Source organism: Sorex araneus, chromosome 4, assembly GCF_027595985.1.
Source record: "Sorex araneus isolate mSorAra2 chromosome 4, mSorAra2.pri, whole genome shotgun sequence".
Taxonomy (NCBI): Eukaryota; Metazoa; Chordata; class Mammalia; order Eulipotyphla; family Soricidae; genus Sorex; species Sorex araneus.
Window position 1 is genome coordinate 167,624,204 of NC_073305.1, and position 12,291 is coordinate 167,636,494.

Below are 12,291 nucleotides of genomic sequence, written 5' to 3' on the forward strand. Positions count from 1 at the left end.
TTTTGTTATTTTGATTTGAGAGTGCTTTTTATACCTAGGTTATAAGCTTTAGTCTGATGCATATTGTAAAACTTGCTTCTCCCAATCATATATTTTTAGATGTTTACACATACAGTTTAATGAATTCTATTCATATGTTTATTATTATTATTGACTCATTTTTATTTGGCATACTAAAATCAACCTACAAGAATTCTTAATAATTTATTCAATGAGACAACATTGTGATATATATAAATATTATGAAGCATAAATACTTGATTTCATATTTCTTACAAACTTACTACACATAAATTGTGTCTTTTTATAAGTTGGAAATAATATCAGTATTGAACAGTATTGCAAGTTGTTTCAGAAAAAATATTGATTGTGGTATTTGAGATTGCTGAGCAAATAGTAGAAGTTGTCATATTTCTTTCATGTAAAAAATCCACATATAATTACTATTAGTTAAAATACATACTTTTATATTCAGTTAATCTAAGATTAAAGCTATCTGTAGAAATGCATTTGTAAGATAACTGTAAATAACTATTAGCCAGTTTTAATTGAGAAAGTTTGAGATTCCCAAAGAAATAGTACAAAAGTATGTTATAAAATAAAAATTAATTTACAGTGTAAAATTAACATGAGGAGATCTTAAAAATACTTACCTCCTCCCTTGAAGATTTCAAGACAGCAAAATGCATTTAAAAATATATTTTTTTCATTAATTACTTATTTTCTTAAATGTTTACTTACATTCATATATAATAGGTAAGAAATCACATGAGCTTTTACTGGTCAAGAGTTACAACACAGGTACATAACACAATAAACACAACAAACACAAGTTTAAAAGTAAAACTTGTTTATAATCTTCATTTGGTCAATCACATTTAATTTGCATGTGTGTTTATGTTATTTTTTTATAGGGGCAGGGTTGATCACCTGCATCTCATGTGGTTCCCTGAGCTCATTCAGGGGTGGTTCTTGAATGCATAGCCAGGAATAACCCTTTAGAATTGCTAGGTGAGGCCCAAGCGAACGACCCTGACTCGAAAATATCAGTACCCAGAGAGATAGTACACCCAATAGTAAAGCTGATAGGGTGTTTGGTGACCCCTGTATGATATCTGGTATTCCATAAGGTCCCCTGAGCCTATCAAGAGTAATTCCTGATTGAAGACCCAAGAGTAAACCCTGAGCACCTCCAGGTGTGCCCCCACCTACCCCACCCCCAAGTCCTCAAATATTTACCTTTATTGATTACATTCTATATTACTAGGAAGATCAAAATAATTGAAATTCCTAAATACTTGGCCAGTAAATCATTTCATTTAATTAAAATCCAGCCAGCAAATAACAACATAAATTTGAAGAGCTTACTCATGTAATTTCCACACCCATTTAAAGTAGCAGAGTTTAAAAGTAGATTCAGAATTAGCAACATTTAAAAATCAGGACAATATTGTCCAAGACTGTTTGACCAATAAGGAAGTTGCTCTACTCCTACGCCAGCTGCACACAGATTTTGCTGCAACAGGGATTTTGTATTTGTGTTCAATCTTCCTGGTGTCGTTGTAGGAATCAAACACGTTTTTAACCACAGTAGGGATCTTCGTGGAAATCTCTATAAACGCTTGACTATGTTGACAAGTTTTCTAATAGGATAAGGATGGTTAATTATTCCTTGGCAAGTTAAGCTCCTCCGTTCTCCAAAGGCAGCCACAAACTTCTGAAGGATGGAGTCAGAACATTTGGGTCATACTGTCTGAGGATCTCAAGCTCCAACTGGGTTTTGGGATTTTTCGACTGGATGGCAGCCAAAAGCATCACCTAAGGTACCAAAGCATCAAAGCCTAGGAAAGGAAGTTTAGGTCTGTTGGCCAAAGCAATCATCCTAAAATCTAGATGGATCACATTTTCTCTTTCAAACACAAATAGTAGAATTTGCAATATTGTGTCTTCCACCTCCAAGAATCATTTCACAATACTTAACCAGAGTTGCTAAAATGCAGGCTAGCTTTATTGGGGCTATGTGTGTCTCATCTACTACCAGAACATGGTCCAACTAAACTGTTTTAAGCAAAGGTGAGTTTGCATACACAGTAAAGCTGAAGAGTGAGGGCTTTAAAATCCTATTCCCATAAAGGAGACCAGATTAAAGAGCTTTGTTATATTTTTGTAAGAAAAATCAGAAGCTCTCAACTGTATGAAACAATCATGAAAAGATATTTAAATGGTATCTGTTTTACCAGGATAGTCTCTCTTTATAAACATATGCTTATCATGGTTAATAGCTGCTTTGTGGATTTATCTGGGGCAGTACATTGTTATTAATATGTAATCATATGCAAATGTATTTCAAAAAGTCCTTGAGTTTTAGCACCTTAAGCTGAGTTTTATTTTTCACTTTTTCTGATTCAAAACATTCATTAGTTAATGGGGTATTTATGTATCTTTGACTTGAAATTTAATAAAATGGGTACTAAATTGAGGATAGAAAAATATAGCTTGCACTTTCTTTGAAAGCAGAAAATAATGTATTCCACTGAACAGCTGGGTACATTTCATGATATGCAAATTAGCTCAAAAGTAACAAAAGTAGAGAAAATGTGAGTAGATGACTATTTCAAAGTGAAAATGAATGCAAATTTTGTACACATTTAAAATGTGTGTATACACTTATTTTGTATTATGCATTCTTTGACATAAAACAGGTTTTATTTATTTCTAAATAACTATAGAACATTCAACCATAGGATATGCAATTTTATTCCTTTGGAAATAGAATAAAAACAACATGAGGTAGATTATTTTATTTTTATTATTTTTTAGTGAAGAAAAATAGTTTTTTTAAATTTATTCTTTTATTGAATCACTATGTGGAAAGTTACAAAGCTTTCAGGTTTAAGTCTCAGTTATACAATGCTCAAACACCCATCCCTTCACCAGTGCACATATTCCACCACCAAAAATCACAGTATACCTCCCCCCACCTCCCACCTCCCCAGCCCCCCACCCTGCCTGTGTAACTGATAAATTTCACTTTACTTTCACTTTACTTTGATTACATTCCATATTTCAACAAAAAAAAATCTCACTATTATTGTTTGGAGTTTCTAAGAAAAATAGTTTTATTCAAATTAATTTCTTTAAAGGACTATGAAGAGAGAGAGATAGAGATACTTGTTCAAGAGAGAACAAAGATTTTCCCAGAGTGAATAAAAGCAGAGCTAGATAATTTTAAATGAATAAATTTAAGATAATATGGGGTTCTACAGAAACAAAAATTTAAATTATGGATTCACTTGATATTGTTATCTTGCAAAAATCAATTTGTATTTATTTTTTATTTCTATATTAATTTCAGCTGGAGTGATAACACAGTGGGTAAGGCGTTTGCCTTGCACGCAGCGGACCCAGGTTTGATTCTTCCATCCCTTTTGAAGAGCCCGGCAAGCTACTGAGAGCACTTGCATGGCAGAGCCTGGCAAACTACCCGTGGCGTATTCAATATGCCAGAAACAGTAACAACTCTCACAATGGAAACATTACTGGTGCCCACTCGAGCAACTCAATGAGCAACGGGATGACAATGATATAGTGATATTAATTTCAGCATCAATATCAGCAAGCATTTCTCTACCTTAACGGGAATAATACCTGAAATTTCCTTTCATCACTTTGTGAAACATATTTTAAATAATTTCTGTCCCTCATTATATGTTTTATGTGTGATTTTATTTTTATTATGTAAGTATAAAATAATGCAATGACTATACATTTAATCATTGCATTATTTTCTAAGTAATGTAAAATATACTAAAATACATCATATTTTAATGTAAAATTATATTTAAATTTTAATATAAAACATACTATGATATCAAGAATTGATATTCTAAATTTTCAACACATACATATCACAACTAAACAAATTTATACACTAGATCTGTCCTGTATTTTTTCAATTTATTAAATATATTTGAATTTGAACTTTATTGAATTTTTTCAGCAAGATGCTTTGAAAAGGATTTTTTTAAGGAGATAAAACTGTAAAAGAAAAAAAAGCTATGTCAAGAAAAACTGCATTTGTTTTAAGATATAGTATATCGCTATATATTGAAATCAATGGTAAAAATTAATATGAAATCACAGTAAAATACAAAATAGTAGCTTACTAAATATATATGTACCAAATGAAATTATCTGACTGTGTTGCATTCCCTAATTTGAATTTTTCTCTCTATTTATTTAAATAGAATGAACTTTTTCCTATCCTGAGACTAACAACCCAAGGACAAAAGAGACAGGGTCAGGAAGATTGCTTCCTGATTGGAAGCCTGCCTTATGAGCTGGGGGAGCATGCAGCTGGGAGAGATAAGGAATCACTAAGTCAATGATGATTGGAGGGATAGCTGGGGGTGGGAGATATGTGCTGAAAGTAGATAACGGACCAAACATGATGTCTTCTCATTATCTGTATTGCAAACCATAACACTCATAAGTAGAGAGAGAGTAAGAGGGAAACTGTCTGCCATAGAGGCAGGGGAGGAGTGGGACAGGGTTGGGAGGGCAGTGGAATAGGGACACAGGGGACATTGTTGGTGGAAAATGTACATTGGTGCAAAAATGGGTGCTTGATCACTGTATGACTGAAACTCAAACATGAAAGCTTCTTAAGTGTAGCTCACAGTGAGTCAATAAAAAAAATTATGAATCACAAAGCTGCATACCACAATTTTTGATGGATTCTGTTTTAATCGCTTTTTATTGCAATTTTTTTATATCCACATATAAATATAACTTGCTTTAAAGTTTATTATAATCATATACAAATTTAGGAGAGATAAGATAGTTTCTCTGTTCTCCAAAGATCTGTATAGTATACATTATTTGAGTTATATGCAGTATTTGTTATATAACTTAATTTAGTATTAACTTTTATGACTATAGGATATATTTCTATATGCATTGCTATGATACTGGATGCACACATCTCCATATGGCATTAAGTAAAGCTTAAAATATGTTTAGTTTATTTTAATGATATTTTAGGTAATATTTTCTGGTGCATACAAATACAGAAGCTGCTATTTTATATGTGACCATAATTCAATTTTATTCTTTTGTTGTTTATGCATTATAAAAATCTTCTGCAAATAACTGTAGCTGTATTTTCAATTTGTATAATTTTAAGACATTTAAAATATTTCTATCTCTGCTAAATTTAACACAGATGTATTTAGTAATTAAATGTAATTTAGCATAACATATTGCAAGAATTGATCTGTTGAATCTAGACTGTCCTCAAGTCCTGGAATATTAAATTGTTTTGATGATGCCTTATTATTATGATATGCTGATTTTTTAATTTAATACTAATTTATAATTTTGATTCTGTTATAAATTACATTATATTATTACATTTTTTATGCTGTAGACTGAATTGTATCCCTCTAACCTTCATATGTTGAAGATGTAATACCCAGTAGCTAATAAAAAGACTATATTTAGAGATATGAGCTTTAATGTATTGACTATACTTAAAAGAGTTAATTAGTCTGAGTTCTAATCTGTTTATAAGGACATGACTATTAACTTGATACTGAAACATCTAAACCTATTTCCTAAATTACTTTTTTGTGTACTTTTTCCTTTCTTTTCACAATTTAGAGTAATATACTTTCAGTAACATGGTGTCTTGATTTTACACTTTATTGGGACTTAATTCTCTTCAAGATAAAAATAAGGTGATGGAGAATATCTAATGAGGACAAACTATTGATTTTTGTTTCAAATTTGAAATTGCTAAGTAGTAGGGGATATGTGAGAACTAGTGTAGACAGTGGTGTCAAAGGAACAGTTCCAGAGGTTGTGACGTGTTTGTGGTAGTGAAGGTACTGTAACTTTGTTAATGAAAGCCATGAAAGTTACCACAATCAACATTTTACCAAAATGCCCATAATTTTAGGAATAAATTAAATGGATACAAAACAGAACTTTAAAGAGCACTAAACTCTTTACTAGAAGATAGCACAGGAGGGAATGGCTTGCTTCACTGTGACTGACTCTTTTAATCCCAGCACCACATATAGTCACTTGAGCATCTCCAGGAATAACTCCTGAGCACAGAGCGGGGCCAGTCCCCTGAGCACTGTTACAATACATAAAGTATTGTAAAGTCCTGCTAAGACACTTTATATTTATATATTTTGGGAATTAAATTTACCATTGAAATATTAAAATTCATTAATTAACATAAAATTCAAGGTAATGTATATTTAGAAAGGCTATGATAATTACTGCGATCATAATCACTGTCAGGAATGAGTAAAGTACATGCCATAAAATAACTGCTGAGTAAATATTTTTAGTGAATTTATACATTGCCTACTCTATCTTGGATTATTTTGCCATTTTGTACAGCTTTTCCTTAAAGTCAAATACACTTTAACTGATAAGAGACACTTATCTGATTTTGAATTGAGGAAATCACTACCCACATTTCATTAAATCAGATTTGCTTTCCTTTTCAGACACAGATTTGTGGGGCCAGAGCGATAGTATAGCATGCAGGACATTTGCCTTCGTGCCCCATATGGATCCCCAAGCACAGCCACTAGTAATTCCTGAGTGCAGAGCCAGGAGGAACCCCTGAGCATCACTGGGTGTGACCCAAAAGGTCAAAAGAAAGAAAAAAAGGAAAACAAAACAAAACAAACTGAAACACAGATTTGAGAGTGAATGAAATATCAGCAATGAATATGTGTTATTGTGTTGAACCTAGCAATTGATCCAATGTTATGAGTCTAACCCATCTTCTCAGTGAGAGACAGTAAGGCATCCTTAGATTGCATGAATATGGCAAATTATTTGAGTATAGAAGGCTAAACTATAGTCACTTTTGCACAAGGAGAAACCCTTTCTGAAAGTGAAATATACAGAAGATATAAATGGCTACGTGAATGAGAACCAGGAGATACTAATGGGAAATTTATCCTATGAACATAAAATGGGAAACTCAATCCCATCACAGTATCTTTAAATTATATAAATTATGTATACCAATAGATATTTTCTTATGATTGCTTTTGTTGAATTTTTTCTGTCATTTACAATCAAATACACTTTAACTGATTCATGTATTCTCTAATGTAAAATTTATCTGTTTGATCTTAGTTAAATCCTTCTATACATCACTAATACATTTTCTTTTATCTTTCATTTTTGTTCTTGATTAATAATGTAAGGTTTATCAGGGTATTAGCCTTTTCAAAGTGCTTTTATCTTTATTAATTCTTTCCACTTGCCTTTCTTAGAATAATTTAATTAAAGCATTTTGCTTGCTAGATATGAATATTTAGTTCATTTATTTCTTTCTTTTTGGATAATAAAAATTCATCTGAACTTCAAATACTTGAGAAAAAATTAAATTTATGCCATTAGGCTTGAGACAAAATTATGCTGCATCTATAATTTTTCTAAACAATGTTTTTATTTTATTTTTAGATAATTTATGATTAATTAGAATATTCTTTTCTAGAAATATATTTCGTGGGGATCAGTTTATTATTTTCACATACTGGATTTTTGGTATCATTGCATAGATAAAGTTTACTATTGTTTCACCATCATTTTTAAGATGACAATATTGCAGGCTAGTATTATAGGTACAGCATTCGTCTTGCACACAGGCAACATGGGTTTGAATCCTGGCACTCCATATGGTTCCCCGAGTTTACCAGAAGTGCTCCCTGAGTGCAGAAACAGGAGCAACCCTTGAGCATCACCGGTTGTGGTCCCCAACAATAAGCAAACAATAAAAAACAACATCAATTCATTTATAATTCATACTTGTCTTCTTCAGTTTGATTGCATATAATTTTCACCAGACTAATGCTATAGAAACTCAATATTACTATAACATATATAGTTTTGTAACAGATTTAAAATTGTTTTAAGGAATAGTTTTATTGAATCTGTTAAACTGAATTTCAACTTTAATTTCCCAACTATGGTCTCCTGAAATGCTGTCTTTAATAAAACTTGAACAAGTTTTATTTTTATGGTTTATAATTAATTATAAAATTGTTTATTTTAATAAACTATGGTATTAACCGCTATGAAGATAGGAAATCTCAGTATGGTATTAACCACTATGAAGATAGGAAATCTCAGTCACAGAAAGTGCAACAGTTTTCAAAACTGTAGTCATTTAACACTTTGTATAATTACTGTATTAAACGTATATGTATGAACACAAATACATTTTAAAGTAACTTTACTATGAAAGCTTAGAAAGTATTATCTACAGATTGATAATTATTGAACTTAAAGTTAACAAAGATATAAAGAAAATTGGATAAATAAATTGACTTTAAGGTAATCCACAAATGTAACATTGACAAAGTTAAATGAGTGAGGTTTTCCCACTAATTAGAATAAATGAAACATTAATAACCTTATCATCACCACCCTAGATAAAAAATGCAAGTATGGACACTTTCAGATTTTATCCAAGGAAATATGAATAAAATTTGTCTATAATTTTTTAATGACTCATGAAAGTTTAGCAATGGGAATAAAGTATTTCCATTTAGTATCCAAACCTATCTGAATGATTATATGTGAATTAAGAAAAGATACACATACACAGTACTAAAATAAAATTTAACACTGACATTAGTATACAAACCATCAAAAAATCCCAGATGAATCACGGACTATAGTCCAAAGGAAAACCTTAGAAATCTTAATGGAAAGAGCTGGCAAAGTAGATGACTAAGTTGATGTCTTTCAAATGTGTAAGAATTGAGCATTTTAAAAGCCAAGTGTGTACCACTTACCTCAGAATTAAGATAATTGAAATTTAACTCATCTCCAGAGCTATTAGATCTTTGTATATTGCCATAGTATTTTCCATCTTCAATCGTGTCATTCTAAAAAGAGTGCATTTTATGGACATAAAACAAAATATTTATAAAATAATTTACAAAAAGGAGAAAAATGAGAGGCTTTCAAGACAGAATTTTATGAGATATAAACTTTATAAAATTCTGATTTTTGTTGCCATATACATAAACATTCATTTATGAGAATATTCTCAAATTATCTTTAATCATTAATACAACTTCTTTCCTACTTCATTTTCTAAATCTTCATTCTTCAACTTTTTTAGCTGTAAAAATATGAATATTCCAGAATATATTTTATTTTATCATGGTTAAAGTCTTAAGTTCTCCATACGTGATCAGATGTGTGTGTGTATATATATATATAGACATATATGTACATACATATATGTGTGTATGTGTATATCTAAATCTCAGTGAAAGTATAGGGTTCTTTCCCTACATACTTCTTCACTGATAAGGACGATCAGAGTATAGAGTTAATTTCTCCCAGCAGTTAAATTTGTATGGATTAGACTGAAATTAGACCCACTCATACTTGCACTGCTTTGGGCTTCTCTGTGCAACTCCAGACCTCATCGTGCTGCTACATTGGTTTGCGGCCTGAAATAGCAATAAAACAAGGCCCTGACATCAGCTCCTCTCTCTTTTCAGAATATAATTGTGCATTAGAAAAATCTCTCCTGCTGGGCTGGCTCCTCACAGTCCATGTTCAAGGCTTCACCAGCCAAGACAAGGATTTGAATGTCTTGTTTAGTCACAGCTCCAATAAACCCAACAAATCCTGGGATCCTTTATATCAAAATTATTTATCCTGGATAGAATCCGCTTTCATTTCCTTCTGAGTTTCTGTAATTCAATTCTCATACAAGGCAGAGGTTTTAGACATGCTGTCCATAACTCCTGTCTCAGCTGCCTCTAATTCTATTTCTAAGATGCTTTTAGCTCAATGTTTTACATTCATTTCTTTAAGCAAATAAACCCTACATAATAATGAATATTTGAAATATGCTTGTTTGCTATGTACAAGGTAAGTTGAAATATGATATAATTGTATTTAATATAGAATTTCAGTGGATTTTATACAGAATACATAAAATTCTGTATATATATATATATGTACATACATATTTATGGGCGAATGAGGTAGTCGAAAAATAAGCAATCTAAAGAAAAGTATAATATATTCTGGGAAGAGAAATTTAAAATATAAGCAAGCACCATAAGGTCACACACGACTGCGTAGTCATTACCCGATTTGCTGCAAAGAACATGTGGCTAAACATAGTCTGCAGGAATAAAAAACATTAGGATAAGATATGACATTTCAAAAATACTAAAGGTGTGCAAAGTCAGGTCTTGAAGAAATGATAAAATATTAGGTGAAGATAATATGATACATTCATAAACGGAGATAATTCTTTTTTTATAAAAGAACTTCAGACCATGAGTATGACAAGGTCAAATAGGAACTTACTACTTTTTTTTTACAAGGATATGAAATTGATAAGTAAAATTAAGGGAGTCTAAGAGAGTACTCTTGCCCCCATGCCTGGCTGTCTACATCAGGGTCTCTCAGAGCAGGGCGGGTTGAGTTTCCCTCCCCACCTGAGCAGAGCCCCGGCAGCCCAAGACCTCTGGAACCCAGACACAGCCATGCTCAAGGCTGCTCTCCACACATTCGGACGAGCCTCACACATAAAGGAACCAGAAAAATAACCCAGATGTGTGGGACCCGGGGTTGAGATCTCCAAGACTGTTCAGATGGGGATGGGGCCTTCTCCACACAGACCCCCCATTTTCCAGTAGCTTGGCAGCCACACTCACAAACTGCCCCTGGCACCGTGTAATCTCATCAATGGCCAAGATCCAGAGACCATAAAACAAAGGTCCCGTATTTGAGGCCACGGAATGTCTTATAGCCTAGTTCTCCCTCTCAGAGAACCTGGTAAGGTACCGAGAGCATCTTGGCCCCACGGTAGAGCCTGGCAAGCTCTCTGTGGCATATTCAATATGCCAAATACAGTAACAAGGAAGGGTCTCATCCCCCTTACCCTGAAAGAGCCTCCAATGCAGCACCCCTGGGAAGAACGAATGAAGAGAGGTTGCTAAAATCTCAGGGCTAGGATGAGTGGAAATATTACTGATGCCCGCTTGAGCAAATCTATGATCAATGGGATGACAGTGATACAGTGATACAGTGATACAGTGAAGAGAGTACCTAAATTTCAATATCAAGTATATTGTGAAGTACAAGGGTCAGGTGATTGCTTTACAAGTGGATGACCTTAGTTCCATCTCCAGTACCACAACTCTTTTACCACACTGCAAAGTATCAGGAAAGATCACTGAGCACAGAGTCAAGAGTGAGTCTGAGCACAGCTGAGTGTAGCCTCATTCCCTTTCTAATATATATTGTGCAACTTTCTTAAATTTTGTCAGTTGATAATGATGAAAGTCTGTGGTAAGAGCATAAATTTGTGGAGATATTATAGATGACAATAAATATTTGTTTAATCAATGGAAACCACATATCACTGTATCACTGTCATTCTGTTGCTCATCGATTTGCTCGAGTGGGCACCAGTAACATCTCTATTATGAAACTTGTTGTTACTGTTTTGAGCATATTGAATATGCCACAGAATCTTGCCAGGCTCTGCCATGTGGGCGAGATACTCCCGGTGGCTTGCCTGGCTCTCAGAGAGGGACAGAGGAATCGAACCCAGTCTACCATGTGCAAGGCAAACACCCTAGCTGCTGTGCTATAGCTCCAGCCCACATATAACACAGTTTTGTCATTTTTGGTATATACTCCCCAAATACTAATGAAATTATATGCGCTCCCTAATTTTTACAGTATCACTTCTAATAACCAAAGTTTGAAAACAACTTAAGTAACTGTTGAAGGATTGTTAGAAAAAGAAAATGTAGAATGAATACTGTTATATAACAACAACACTACATAAAAATATAAAATCCTTTCAGTTAAAGGATGAAAGTGGAAAACATAATGGTTAGTGAAATAAGTCACCAAAGGTAAATAGTATGATTCTACTCATTTGTACTACATAAGCAAAGCAAGTGAATAAAATACAACAAAAATGAAGTTTTAGACTATAAGTCCAAAGTAATGGTTATATAAGGGAGAGGAAGAATGATGCAGGGAAATCTGGTAGAATGGGTCAAATGTATGGTGAGAAGTAGAATTGGACTTCTATGCAGATATTGATTTGTAATGATATACATAAAACCTGTCCGAAGCTATAATGCAATGTTACTTAAATGTTACTAAATTACTTAAATGTTATAATGCAATGTTACTAAAAATGAATATTTAAAACCATGTATTTATTTAAACATTACATATTCCTGGAAGAAGTGGTGGTAT